The 14,097-nt window shown below is 41.4% G+C and overlaps 1 protein-coding gene across 16 annotated transcripts in view; it reads left to right on the top strand.

The window, feature by feature from the left end:
• EPB41L2 (erythrocyte membrane protein band 4.1 like 2) overlaps nt 1-8,567 on the top strand; it is a 205,498-nt gene extending 196,931 nt beyond the window's left edge. For all 16 annotated transcript variants that reach the window (XM_071219697.1, XM_053913810.1, XM_053913809.1 and 13 more), the window contains one exon: nt 7,321-8,567. The gene's annotated coding sequence lies outside the window, so the exon portion shown is untranslated. The remainder of the gene's footprint in view (nt 1-7,320) is intronic.
• Nucleotides 8,568-14,097: the final 5,530 nt, after the last annotated feature.

The raw sequence follows: 14,097 nt of genomic DNA, 5'->3' as shown, positions 1-14,097 counted from the left end.
AGTCTAGAGATGAATTCTTTTGATTGCTACTACCTTTCTATAAGGAAAATTTTAAGCGAAAATTTAGCAAGTTCTGTTTATAAATGCTTCAAAGATGGTTTTCTAAAAGAAAGATTTTGTTACTATTTTTTAAGTGCAACTTTTATTTGATGCTACAGAGAAGTGTCTTCTCAATTCTACTTACCTTGTGAACCTAAGATTTATAAAAGCTAAGCTAGAATAAAGTATACTGAGTACAACCTTAACTATAGTGCATTTGTCATTTAAAAGAAGCTTTAAGATTTTGTGGAATGCTTTCATAGCAAGTTCCCACAAGATTTGAACTTAGAAGACCTGACTTTAGCTTTCGGGCCAAATAATAACTTCTCTTAGAAATCTTTGTCAAAGCTTCAGACGTTTGGGGGAAAATTTTTTTTTAAGAAGTAAGAGTCCTCCTGGGATTTCATAAGATGTAGTTATTCAACAAAAGAGAACAGGAAAAAACCCCAAGTTTTTCCACTTAAATCAGCAGATGAAAGCAATGGTGAAGACAGGCAATAGTACTTTCTTCCAAGAAACAAAATGCATTTCTGTTTCTTCCCTCCCAAAGCTTCTGCTTTTGTCTTGCCTTGAAGATTAGTCCCTATTACTTTAATTCGTGGATTCAATAATATATATTGTGGACCTGCATGTTCAAGGGACTATTATGGTTGGTATAAAAAGACAAAAGTATAAGAACACATGTACAAATGGCATACCAGGTAAAAACTAGTATTTTTCAAGGGAAACCTAGATAAAAGGCTCTGAAAGTGGACAGGAGAAACTGTCTCTGATTGGCAGATCAGGGAGGAGCTCCCTGATAATTCATGGGCAGAAAGCTCTTCTGTGCAGAGCGCTGGGGAGGGCATGAATAATGGGTAGACAGGAAAGCACATGTAGAAAAACAATGGAATGGATATCAGGAAGAGCAATGCCTATATTGTAGCTTTGTGTCGAGTTCCCGGCAGACCTGGAAAGATTTGTCAAAAGCAAATTGCAGAGGGTGTTACATTCCAGGTTAGTACCTTAGTTTAGACTTTGCTCTGCAGCTCTTCTGCATGGGGCATCTGAGTCTGGGAAGAGCACTGTCCTTCAGTAAGATTGATTCGTCAGTAGTATGCCAGATTGATTGAAACGATGCTCGATGAGATGAAGTGCCCTGTGAGGAAACCATTATACTGACTCAGGCAATTATTCATGGAGAAACTGAACTGGACATCTCTATCTTTTAGAGTAGAATTGAATTTCATTTGAAAGCAAAACGAGGAGTGAAATCATGTATAGGAATCTATTAAAAGAATATTAGCTAACGTTTTTTGAGTGAGTGCCTGCTCTGTGCCCAGCATGATTTGAGAACATGGCCATTTATTATCTGAATTAGTCCTTACTGTCATCTGTGACGTAGCCGAGGACACCGAGGCCTAGAGAGCTCTGTCTCTTGCCCAGGTTACACAGGTGGTGACTGGCACAGCCGGGACCGACCCTCAGTCAGTTTGAATCCACGCTATGTATTGTTTTGCACAAAGAATCCACCATGATCGGAATCTTCCAAATAACAAACTCCCAACCATGTACTTGAAACACGACTCATTTTAGAAACATTAAATGTGTACAGAATGTGTTTGAGGTGACAGGTATGATATAAAGCTAAGTGAACGGGTCAAACCATATTTTATAAAATAGTCACGTTTCAAAATGAGGTAAAATTGACAGGGTATTCTAAAATTGCTACGTGGTAGTTATTCTATAAGCAGAGTGATTTGAATGTGTCAGACATAAAGATTCTATAGAAAAATTACTGATAGCTTTAAAGAAAACCCATTTAATTTGCGTAAAGAAATCACTGATAGCTCACCCTTTTTGCACAGGAAAGGGATGTTAACCGGCTGTAACACAAAAAGAGGCTCAGACCATCACAGAGTGAACAGGAAGGGAGTGACTCTTCCTGGGATCTCCTCAGAACGGGAGGCAACCTCAGCTGTGCAAAGATATGCATTTAAAAAAAAAATGGAAATTTTGGGACAACATCTCAAAATAGACTTTCCCCAAAGCAGAAATACCTAAGTGATTTGTTATTCTAGCAAACTTGACCTGAGCTTTTGTCTTTGAAGTGAAATTGTGGCAGTGTGTATGTTAGCAAGCACAGTGTAGTTGGCATTCAGAGGAGACGGAGACCCGGGGTTCCGGCCTATCCTGGAAGACCTAACTCTGAGTCGGGGGCCTCAAAGGGCCCACACGAGGGCCTGGGGAGAAGAGAGTGGCACCCAACAGCATTAGTCTGTTCAGGCAAACCCACTTTGCCGAATTATTTGTACTATAGACGGTGAGTGTCATGTGACTGAAAAGGGAAAAAACACAAGATTCAATTTTCCCCCTGTGTGTAGCCGGCACACATAAATCCCTGTGAGAGAAGGAAACAGCAGTAGGTTGGCGATGAGCAGATTCAACATAAGCAGTACGCGAGCTTCATGGTCTCAGGGCCACTGTACATTCTTACAGACGACGGAGCCCAAAGAGCTCCTGTTTACGTGAATAGCATCTTTTGAGACTCACCACATTATGTATCAGGAATTGAAATTTGCCGTATGATACATCAGTTTTTAAACTATGTATTAAGCTAAACATACTGAGTGAAAGAAGCCCGTCTGAAAAGGCTCCATTACTCTATGATTTCAACTATATGACATCCTGGAAAAGGCAAATGAACTGATGGCAGAAAGGTCAGTGGTGGCCACTGGTCTCATCAGGAGAGATTTTAAATATTGGGCAGCTAGGAAGCTCACAGTGGCCAAAACACAATTTTCCAACATTCCGATCTTCACCTGAAAGCTGAATTTTATCCTTGGCAACAAGTCACTGTTCATTGTTGCCCCTGAAGTGACAGGCTCACTTCGTTTTCAAGAAAATGCCTGCCAAGTATCCAAATCGAACAGCACAGTTTGTCAATAATCCTCTCAAGTAAAAAGGTATTTTATGAAAAAAGTGGCTTCTTTAACTCACAACTCTCAGATGCTCGTCGTCTAGACACCCACTGCTGCTCTGTGGGCAGCGCCCTGTTTCAGGCCTGCTTCCCACTTCACCACGCAGAAGGGTAAGGCATGGGCACGGCGCTGAGATGTACGAACAGCATCCTTATTAAGTGAAACTGGCTTTCCTCCTTTTTATTTCACTGCGAGAGCCTGGAGGGTAAAGACAGTTTATTTGGGTGCCACTGCCTTGGCCTGTGCTAAGGTGCCAATGGGTTTACTCACCATTGTTGTGCCACCGGTGAAAGTGTCAACACCCTGATTATGAAGTAGCATTGACTTCATGACTGCCGGAAACAGTCTTGGCCACTTCCAAGGTCTACTGACCGCACTTTGAGAACTTGGTGGGTCTTAATTACAGGGGTAACACCACCATTGTAAGAATTGTCTATTTCCTGGATTGACCAAATGGAAATTTATCCTACTTGCATTTTTGGTTCTAGGATTCTTACAGTCTTACAATGGAAATTCTGTTTCAAAATTGAAACCAAATATGCAGATTGAAAACCAAGGAAGAATAAAATAAAAGTTTAGCATTAGAAATACCTGAAATTCATAAACTATTATATTTAAAACTGAACTTACACTTGAGTCCATGGGCCTGATTTTTATTTAAGAATTAGTTGCATTGTGTCTTACCTAAATACCGTATTCGTATTTTTGTACTCTCTGCTTATATTACAGCCCTTTAGTAATTGAATCTTTGTCAATCTGAAGAAATGCTACATTTTCTTGCATTGGTTTAATTACTTTGTATAAAAACCACAGTCTGGCATTTTTTACTGAGACTGTCCTGTGGGGATCTTTACTGCTAAAAGGCAGTATTTCCAGTGGTTTGTGTTAAATGCTTTCTTAAAAGGGCACATTTGCAACTTACTGAATCAATTTCTGCAGTAGAGCAACTCAAGAATGAGACCACTGTGTGGGCGGCCCCCTGTCTCTGGAGACTGAGGTTGTGCTCTTCAGGTGAGGTACAGAGCTTCTGTGCTTGAACTTGACTGGTTTCCCATTGCTCATTATGGTGCCCTGAGAAAGATAAATTTGAGAACACTCTGGACCCACAGCGAGGGCATAAGGCAGAGCAGGTAACCAGCACGTATCCTTGAAGAGTTTAGACGTAGAATGAGACCTGTGATTAGATGAAACAGCCTTTTCATCACAAGTGTGTCAAACCTATTCTCATACTGGCCAACAGAGGGGGACACAGGCTGTGGAATGTCACTATAGTAGTTGGAAATGTTCACTGACATTGTATAATCTAAGGTTGGGAAACTGAGGCATGAAAACAGTGCTTTGGGGTTTCGTTTGACCAAAATTTTAACATACAGAGTGTGTGTAATCCGTGTACTTAACAGCTATGATCTTATCCGAACTCCAGGTGTGAATGTTATGATGTTGTCAAAAGTGAAAGCCAGGTGAGTTAATACCAATAATGAATGCCTGTCAATTTATATAAACGTATCAAGGTTTCCATGAATGTGAGGTAGAATTCACGCTTTAAAAAAAAGAGAGTTCTTGAGCCTTTACAGCTCGTACATGAAGAGCGAGTGTCTAGTTTTCACTTTGATTGGGATAGTGATAAATCATTTACACCCAATAGTAGTGTGTTAAGAATGGCCAAGTATTTTTTCCTCAGAGATACATGACAAAACAACAGAAATTAAAATTGCTAGTGTTATTCCATCCTTATCTTTGCTCCTTCCCAACTCAAAAGCTAGGTACTTGGTACTGGGGAATATGTTTCTATATGTGTTCAAATGCAAAAAGCAGCCAAAAAAAGATAGGCGGATGTGTAAATAAAAAACTTCATAGGATAAGTTACTCCTTATTCACCTGGAACAATAAGGAACTGGCTGTTCTGAAACATCGAATATCTCATTAAGTCAGAGTTATACTTGATTTACTGTTTTTTAGAGAGCAAGAAAAAATGCATTTAACATTAAAACTATGGTAAGTGAAATTTTCTTTGATTCTGAAACCTTATTTAGAATACAAAGAACACATTATCACTTGTAATACTTATTATCAGAAAAAATTTATTTACTTTACTTTCTAGTGGTTTGATTGTGAATAAATGAAAGTAAATGATACTTGGCTTCAGTGGAAGACTCTGTCTTTTTCTCTGAATATATTTCAGTCAGTGTCAAAGCTCTTTGAAATCAAGATCTTTTCATTCAGTTCCAACACACTCCTAGATTTCTGTTTGTCTACTAATGACTTTAAACATTTAATTTTACCTTTATTTTACAAATTGAAATTTTAATTTTTGGTGAAAACAGACTCAGTGAAATAAAGTGACAAGGAGCCTAAAGGAAATGGAGCCTAACCCTCACGCTGTCTGTAGGTTTCCCGGGGCTGTAATCAGAGGTTCGTTTTCTAGACTGAGTGGCCCTTGTGTTCAGCAAACAATGCGTGTTTACTAAGCAAAGAGCACAGAGCTAACAGCCTGGAAAGAAGAATAGATAGCTAAGTAGCGTGACTGAAGGTCACAGATAACTTCCGAGTCCAGTTCCATTGGTGGTTTTGTCCCTTCGCTACTCACCACTCCCACATCTTTTCATAATTACTAACCTAGAAAAAGACGACTTTGTGTTTTCTCCATTTATTTTTTTCCCCCCTGCTGAGAATCAAGCAGAAGTACTAATGAGTAATGAAATAGCCTAAAGCAGACAACAGGGTGGAAAAAAATGAATTTGATTAATCAATCTGTCCTGAATAATCAAGAGGTTATAGTAATATCTGTGATAAATATAAACGTTAGGGAGGTTTTTCATTAAAACAAGACTTAATTTGGGACCAGTGGGCCTTAGAAAGGACCTTAATTACCATTCTCTACCATCCTCTGTAATCACCTACCTCTTGCCAAAATTTCCAATCCAGCTGAAATACAAAATGGAACAGTTGTCTTCTTAAAACCCTTTCTCTTTCAGAGACAAAGCACCATCCTTATCTTTGTCCACCTCCCAGTCTACTACGATTTTAGTCCTTTCTCCAACATTGTTACCTTTGATTGTGGGCCCCCAAGACTCGTGTCTTCCATTTGTTGTCATACTTACATGAGACAGATTCTGTCTGTTGGTTTCACTTGTTCCTTTGTGCCGACAAATCTCTGTCTCTGGCCCTGAGACCAGCCCGGGCTGTGCGGCTGCTACCCTGCCTCTGTTTTTGAGGTCCAAGACTGCAACCCTGACCGTGTTCTCTGGGGCTCCCTTCCTGGTCCCCGCCTCCGAGTCTTCTCCTTCAGTGGTGTCTCTCGAAATCCCCTCTTCCACCTGATTTCTGCAGCAGCGACTCAAGTCTGGGTTTTTGCCATCTAGCAATCGTGCCTGACCTTTGTCACCTTCCTCGTGCAGCCTCCACTGCTACAGTGGTCTCCAGGCTGGGTTCCTGTCTTCCCTCCTTTCCACCGTTAGCCTGTTCATTACACTGAAGCCACAGTGATGTCGCAACATGAACCTCAGGCCATGTCAGAGCTTCCTCAGAGCCGAATGGAACTCAGCCCCAGCCTCCTCCTCCCCGGGGCTGGTCACGCCCCGTGTGAACTTGCCACCCCCTAACCCTGACCTGCCAGCGCTGCCTCTCGCCCGCTGCCCTGGGTCATTGCAATAGATTGGCAGTTGGTCTTTTTATTCAAAGCTCTTTCTGAATTCATTCTTTGTCTCTGAGATCAAGATCGTACTTCTCAGTCTGACATTAAACAATATGCCTAATATGTTTACCTGACCTTCAGTTGCTCAGCATACCATTACTTTGCTTCAGTAACATCTGTGTCTTCACCGTCCTGTCCCTCCCATCCTCCCGGCCACGCCTCCCAGCCACGCCTCCGTGCGCCCGTCTTCATACCGTGTCCCACTTCCAGGCCTCCTTCCTCATTGGCTGCTCCGCACCTGACGTGTGCCCTTTCTGTTCGTTTCAGGGGAGTCAGCATTGACGTTTTCTTCCTCCCTTGACTCTACTTTTAAAACCTGTTTGGTTTCTCTCTTCTCTTTCTTTTACTGTGTGAATTAACCTCTGTCTTTATCATTTCCTCTCTCTTGGTTTCTTCCTATTGCTGGTTGTTTCTGATGTGCTTGTCAGTTCTCAAGACATGCTCCATCTCAAGGGTGGAACTGGGTCTCATGTGTGCCTTCGGGGAAACATACTGTTTATTCAGTTCTGTAGAACTAGTCAGTAACTGTTGTTTGCTTTGGAATTTGATGAATGTTACTTACATTTTTCTTTCAAGCCTCTGACTCTGGAATATTTAATTGAGCCTTGTCTCTCTTTTCCCTCGTAGAAAGTCCTTTATCAAACAACATTCAACTTTGTGAACCTGAAGAGTTTTGACCATTTCAAATCTTACTGCCACACCACTACTCCAGCGAATTCATACTACGACTGGTAACAACGACCAGAAGCCTGAAGAATTAAAATGCCAACACCAAACCTTACCTTAACAGCTCTGGTCTACACTGTTCCCTTGCATTTTAATATATTATTTTGTTTTATAACCACTTCTAAATATGCTTGGTTCTTTTCTTTTTTTGAAAGTAGAGAGTTTTGTTTCCTGTTTACTTTGTGTACAACTACCTGCTTTTTATGACTCATTTTTGATCCAATGATAGTGAACAAAGCCAGCCGCAGCTGGTGAGGTGCTGTTCGCTTGAACAGGTGCTGTTGTGCGGAAAGGAGACTCTGTGACTAATTTAGGTAGCGGCCCTCCTTCTTCCAGGTTCTTCCTGTTGGATCCCCGCTGAACTCCCATAAATATTGACAGTTTTCAGATTGCAGTAAATATACTGTATGAGAAAATATTAATAGGGATTAAAAGCATTTCTTACATCTTGCAAATTTTCTAATGTTTGAGAAATTCATTGGGGATATTTTTTATATTGAACCCTTTTTGACTTTCCAGTCCTGCGACTTTTTACTGTTAGGAGAAAGTCGGCGACTCTCCAGACTGGAGAATTAGGAGGAAGCCCGCTGACCGCGCACTGTGTTCAGAGGCCCATCGCCCCACAGGCCAGCGCTTCCCAGACGCGTGCTCTTCGGCAGCATTCCAGGACCAGGAGGGAGGACAGAGAAAGCGATGTCTTCCCTTCCATTAAAATATTCAGGCAGCTTAAAACCTTAGTGCTTTCTTCCTTAACACATCCATATTTCAAAACCTTCCGCTGTCGGAACATTTGGGTAGAACACTTGCTTTGTATTAAACCTCCTTGTCTACATGTAAAACTGACGTTTCGTTACTGAGCAGGTCTGTGTCTTTCAGAGAGTCTGATGATCCACGCAGGTTTGAGGACACTGGGGAGGGGAGTAGGTAGGGGCTGTGGCGGTGTTCTGACGCTTAAAAGAAAGCGAGACCGGTTAAAGCTGACACCAGAGACCTGATAGGGGCGTATTAACGGTATTGAACATTTTTTCCTTTGCTTTTGACCTTATGTATAGTTATGATGCCAGATTAGATTTATAGCAGCTTCAAGTTGTATTAAATATTTTGCTTTCTGTAATACTGTTATAAAATAAAGTTGGTTTATTCTCTAACCTTGTCGTTTCTCTTTTTATAAAGGTTTAAAAAGATAAACTCAAGTGATATTTTCAGTCAGAAGTCCTGTTATTTTGTGGGATGTAGCATTCTTAAAATCTGTCATTCAGATCTTTGATAATTTGATGTTGCTCTGAACATCACCGATTTCAAACAGCCAGGGCAGTGTTGAAAGTTTATAAATCTAATGTTTAGAGTGGCAGATTCCTCCAGCTTTGCTTCATAATCACCCATAGCTTTTACAAATCCTCCAAGGGATAATTTTCCTTTTTTTTTTTTTTTTTGGTTTACTTTATTATTTTTGCTTTGATTTAGGAAATATTTAGCTGTATCATCTGAAGCCTGCTTCTCTGTTTCACGTTTTGCTTTGCTTTCCCCGGGGCCTTACGGCGTCACGGAATGGGCTGTGCCGAGGGCTGTGTCTGGCTAATCGGGATGGCGTGTTGTGGAGCTTTCGCCGAGACCCACCAGATTAAGTGCTGAGTTTCCCTTTAAACATTAAAAGCATTACACAGCAAATGACCAACGAGAATATTCCATTTAAAATGTTACGTAGAATTCCTTTCCCACGTCATTTACAGTGAGGTGTTGGATGTAAGGTGTGTGACTGCCACCTTCGGGGTCTCTTTCCACTGAATTCTCTCTCACCTGTGAGGGTCTTTCTCTCTCTCTCTCGAATGGTTACAGAAACAACTCCTCCTCTCTGAATAAGCCTACCTCAGCAAGCCAGGACTTAGAAATATTGTGGAACCAAACGTGGCTCTGTAAATATATTTTTCATCAGAAAGCTTATGTATGTAACATTCATTTTTAAAGCAGAGGTTGACCTTGCCAGGGATTTTTGAGAACAATATCCTTCCACGCTTCTAAAGACAGTTGCAGGGATAGGAGGTGTGTCCACGGCAGCTCCAGTGGACAAGGAGATGCAGTGTTCACTTAGGGCTCAGTCTGATTCAGCTCAGACAGCAAGGACAGGGGTCCCAGCGACGTCAACACCTGTAGGGGACAATGTTGATAATGTAATCTGTTATTAGAGCAGCAAGGTTGTCTTATTTGATATATTTAGTATTTCTAACTAAATATTTCTCAGGATGTTAAAATCTTTATAAACTGAGCTTTCAAAACCCCAAATGATAGAATGAGAAAGTAGGTCAACAAGTTCACGGAGGTGAGACATCAGGTGCTAACTGTGTGTTGTAAGTCAAAAGTAACATAATTTGGACGTGATAAGCAATGGTTCCCTTCAGTTGCATGGGGTTTTTACAGGTGCGTGTTATTGTACACGATTCTCATGGCAGTCCTGTGCGGGACGCAGCAAGCAGAGCAATGCATTTTCCACAGTCGTGGCAGGGGAAAAAAATAAGTTTTTTTTTTTTAAAGTGTGTAGCATTGGTTTATCTCGGGTATTTGACTGTCTTGAATAGCTTCCCTTTTTCTTTGTGACATACACTGTTGCAATACTTACTGCATAGACCACAGTTCATGGAGTAATTCCCTCTGGAACTCTGGCAATGAAGCAAACTAGCCATAACTACTGCCCAGCATGGACTTCATTAAGTATATCCCTTCTTTATGGATAAAATTACGATGTCTGAGAATATTATATAATTATATAATATAATACGATATCTGAGGATATTATATAATTGAGAATTCAAAAACGACAGGAAGGTAGGGAGGAGTGTGAGTCATAGTTTAGATGAAATAAGATTGTCCATGAGTTAATAATTGCTGAAGCTGAGTGATGGAAATGGGGATGTGTTCAATTATTTTCTTAAAATATTCCATCACAAAGGCTAAAAATGCCACAAAGCCTCATAATTTTAAACAAGTCCGCCCTCCAGGTCCTGTGACGGCATACGTTCTGCATTGTACGGCACTCTGCGCAGTCCCACACACATGAGAGATTAGGACATGTGGCCGTCACGGCCGAGACACTAAAAGCAGGGAACGTACCCCCCGACAATTTGTTCAGAAGTCAGCACGGATCCTGACCTGCACGTGTTCAGATATTTGCTGGGATTAGGCTGTGGTGGAGAGCTGGCCCCAGAAGAGACCGTGACCAGCTGTCAAATCCGAGGGGTCAAACTCCTGACCATTGGCCACAGGTTTAAAAATAATGATCCTGCATATTTATGATCCCAGATTAGATTCATAGAAGCTTTGAGTTATATAAAATATTTGCTTCAAACACACTGGCTTCAGAGTTCTACAGATGGGCATTTGAATCCCCTACTCCAAGTAACAACCATGGAACTTTAATGAAGGCACTTAAGCATCTATAAAGTGAAGGTACTAATACATTCCAATATGGGGCTATTTTGGTGCTCAGATGAAATAAAAATGTATAAAATACTTAGTGGAGCTCTTGCCACAAAAATGCCCCCAACAAAATGGTAATCATTATGAGTAATAATACTGTGAATGAGTTAATCCACCAAGGGCAAAGTCATGGGAGATATCACTAGTCTGAGCTGTTCTTGTGAGGCCTTTCCATAATAGAATTCTGTGCTGTTAGGAGGTTACTGGGGAAGCCTGTTAGGGAGGTTTTGGCTTTGGAGGTGAGTGGACTGACCTCACTGAGTCCCGCGTTGTCAGGGGTTGATGTAAGGAGGCTAAGGAGGCTAGTGTAAGAGCCAAACCTTTTCTTAAGACTCTGGCTGCAGACTTCCTAACCAGAGACTCCTGAATGGATTTTAAGGGGCTAAGCTTTTCCCTAATATTTCCAAAATCATGATTATGTGCATTCTTCCTAGAGATAAAAGATGATTCCTCGCTTTCAGCAAATTCTCAAAAATATTATTACTTAATTAAAGGTTAAGAACCTCTGCTCGTAATCTGGGTCTGGGATGTGGATTTGCAATATATAAAAAGTAGAAAGTATTTAAAATTCCCCACCTGGGGGTAATTAAGGTTCTTGGGTACACGTGTCTTGTTCACTCTCTGCCCCTCATCTGCCTGCGTGAATGCCACCGTGCAAACTCTGATAGCCTCAGAGTCCACCTCTGAGTGCCACGCTAACTGTGAAGTCAGAAAGCAAGGATCTCCAGAGCATTTTGTTTTGAAAGCAAACCAGAAAATTGAACTGTGATTTCTGAGACACAGTTTTGCCAGAGAACTCAAAATTTCAAGAAAAAGTTATTGGTGTACAGAAGTGTATATCTGTTCTTGATTTTCCAGTCGCTACTAAATGCTATCTAGAAACTAGTAGAGGCTGTTCCCTGGTTAGATTAATTCTAAGTCTTTATTTTTATTTTTTAAAAGATTTTATTTATTTATCCTTAGAGGGGAAAGGAGGGAGACAGAGGGAGAGAAACATCAGTGTGTGGTGGTTCCTCTCGTGTGCCCCCTATCAGGGACCTGGCCCTCAATCCAGACATGTGCCTTGACTGGGAATTGAACCAGTGACCCCTTGCTTTGCAGGCTGGCACTCAATCCACTGACCAGGGCCTATTTTAATTTTTTTAAGGGTTACAAATAATATTTCAGGGAACATAATGTGTGCCTTTCCTCATCTCCTCTTTCACCTGCTTGTACAGGTTCAGGATGTGAAGGAGAAGTCATGCATTTGGGGCCAAATTTCCAAATTACCAACACTGGTGACAGGAGAGATGGGAAGATAATATCTGCAACTTTAGGTTAGCTCTGTTTAAAAAATTTCTTGGTAAGTTTTCATTGACTAAATAACATAACAAAACTTAAAGTGTTTTATTGAAAGTCTCACGTTGGGGAAACAACAGGGAATTTGTTCAGGTACAAGAACATTAGAAATAAGTTTAGGAACTGTTGGGAAGTAAGATTAGGAAATGAAAGGCCATTTAGGGTTGTGAGAGCATTTTTGGCCCCTGGTTAGGGGTAATGTAAGATAAGGTAGGAAGACTAGTGGCCCGGTCGAGGTGGCAGCCATGATGAGGATCCAAAGCAGTCCAGGCTGGACCTCGTCCCTCATTAACTGGACTGTGAGCGTTGACGAGTGAAGGCACGGCCATGCGCCCGGTTGGCTGCGCTCCGTGAAGCGCTGTCGAATTGAGTAGCAGTGCCTGCAAGCAGATTCTAGTGAAACCCTTGGACTTGGTCGCTCCATGGGAAAACTAACATGTTTCTGTTCCTGTCTATATATAAAAACATTCACAGCTCTATTCATGATTTCACTGGGAATTCCTTGCTCTCGTTCTGTTCAACAGCAACAAAAGAGAGAGGTCTTACTTTAAGCTAGTTGGTTATGCTTATTACCAATACCATGGATGTTTAGACCTCACGTATTTCCACCATAGCTGGAAAGGCAGCGATGGTGGAATGGCATCCACTGAAGCCAAAAGTCAGGCTTCCGAAGTGCTTGTCTCCAGAAGGTGAACAAACGCTGGTGGCCGAACCACAGATTTGGCCGGCAGCTGGAAATAACGATGCATCCTTTCACACCTTCTGTTCCAAAGGGCGTTTTTACACGAGCTGATTTCCACCAGAGGCTAAAAAGAGATCCCTCCCAGAACTGAAAGAATACTGTTCTTCTTCCATATGGCATGAACACTGCTGTTCTAAATCACCCCAGTCTGAAAGCCCCGGCACACATTTTCATTGTGATCCAATGCACTAAAACACAGAACTGAGTGTCTTCAGTGAGAGGGTGAGTCTTGTATTTTTCAAGAAGTGCAAAGACAGACCAATAGCTCACTGTATGCATATGAAGAATTTGAGGGTAGGGGGAAGAAGCAGAAAATATCCAGCATTGGTGGTGGATTCCTGCTTTTTTTTTTTTTTTTTTTTTGTCCATATGATCTTTTGTATGATTGTATGTCACTATGGAAATCGGTGCATTCTTACAGGTGAACAAATTCATTGTGTTTTATAAAGTTCATCACTCTAATAGCCTGTTAGATTCATACACAAATACTGGAATATAAACAGACCAACACAACATGTTAAACATCTTCTGTTCGTGTTAACTAGGAAAATAGTAATCACTATTTTAACTGCCACTTTGAATTAAATATTTAAGTTTTCTATGGTGGCTGTTTGGGGCTCTCACTGAAAGAGAATTCTGCCAGGGAAATATTGAATTCCTTCCTCATTTAGAAATAGCTCCCTGATGTTTTGGCTTTAAAGGCAAAGTCTTGAATTATTCTCCTCATGAGTTAGGTGCACATTCTGTTCTCCTTTTGCCAACACCGAATTGCCAGAATCCCCAAGTCACGTGATGCTGAAAGTCTCACGCGTGGGTGCACCATACCTAGTGTCCGGAGACGGCACTCGTGCGGCGATTTGATAACGTGGTTGTGAAAGCAACTGGGAGAAGGAGAGAAGCAACGCAGGGCCAGAATGATGCTTATAAAAGTGTCAAGAGCTGTCGAAGCGCAAGAGGAGGAGGTGTGAATCCTCTCACAGGAAATGCAGGGGGCTCGGGCCATTCGCCTTCTGCAGTCTGACTGATTTCTACCAGTTTCTTTACTTCTAAAATAATGTGGGCTTCCACAGGCTTACGTGATGTTGATGTTTAGGGATTTTATTTTTAAAATATGGCCTTCAGAGTGG

The sequence above is a fragment of the Desmodus rotundus genome, chromosome 11 (genome assembly GCF_022682495.2).
Source record: "Desmodus rotundus isolate HL8 chromosome 11, HLdesRot8A.1, whole genome shotgun sequence".
Classification (NCBI taxonomy): Eukaryota; Metazoa; Chordata; class Mammalia; order Chiroptera; family Phyllostomidae; genus Desmodus; species Desmodus rotundus.
This window is presented reverse-complemented; position numbering and strand designations above follow the sequence as displayed.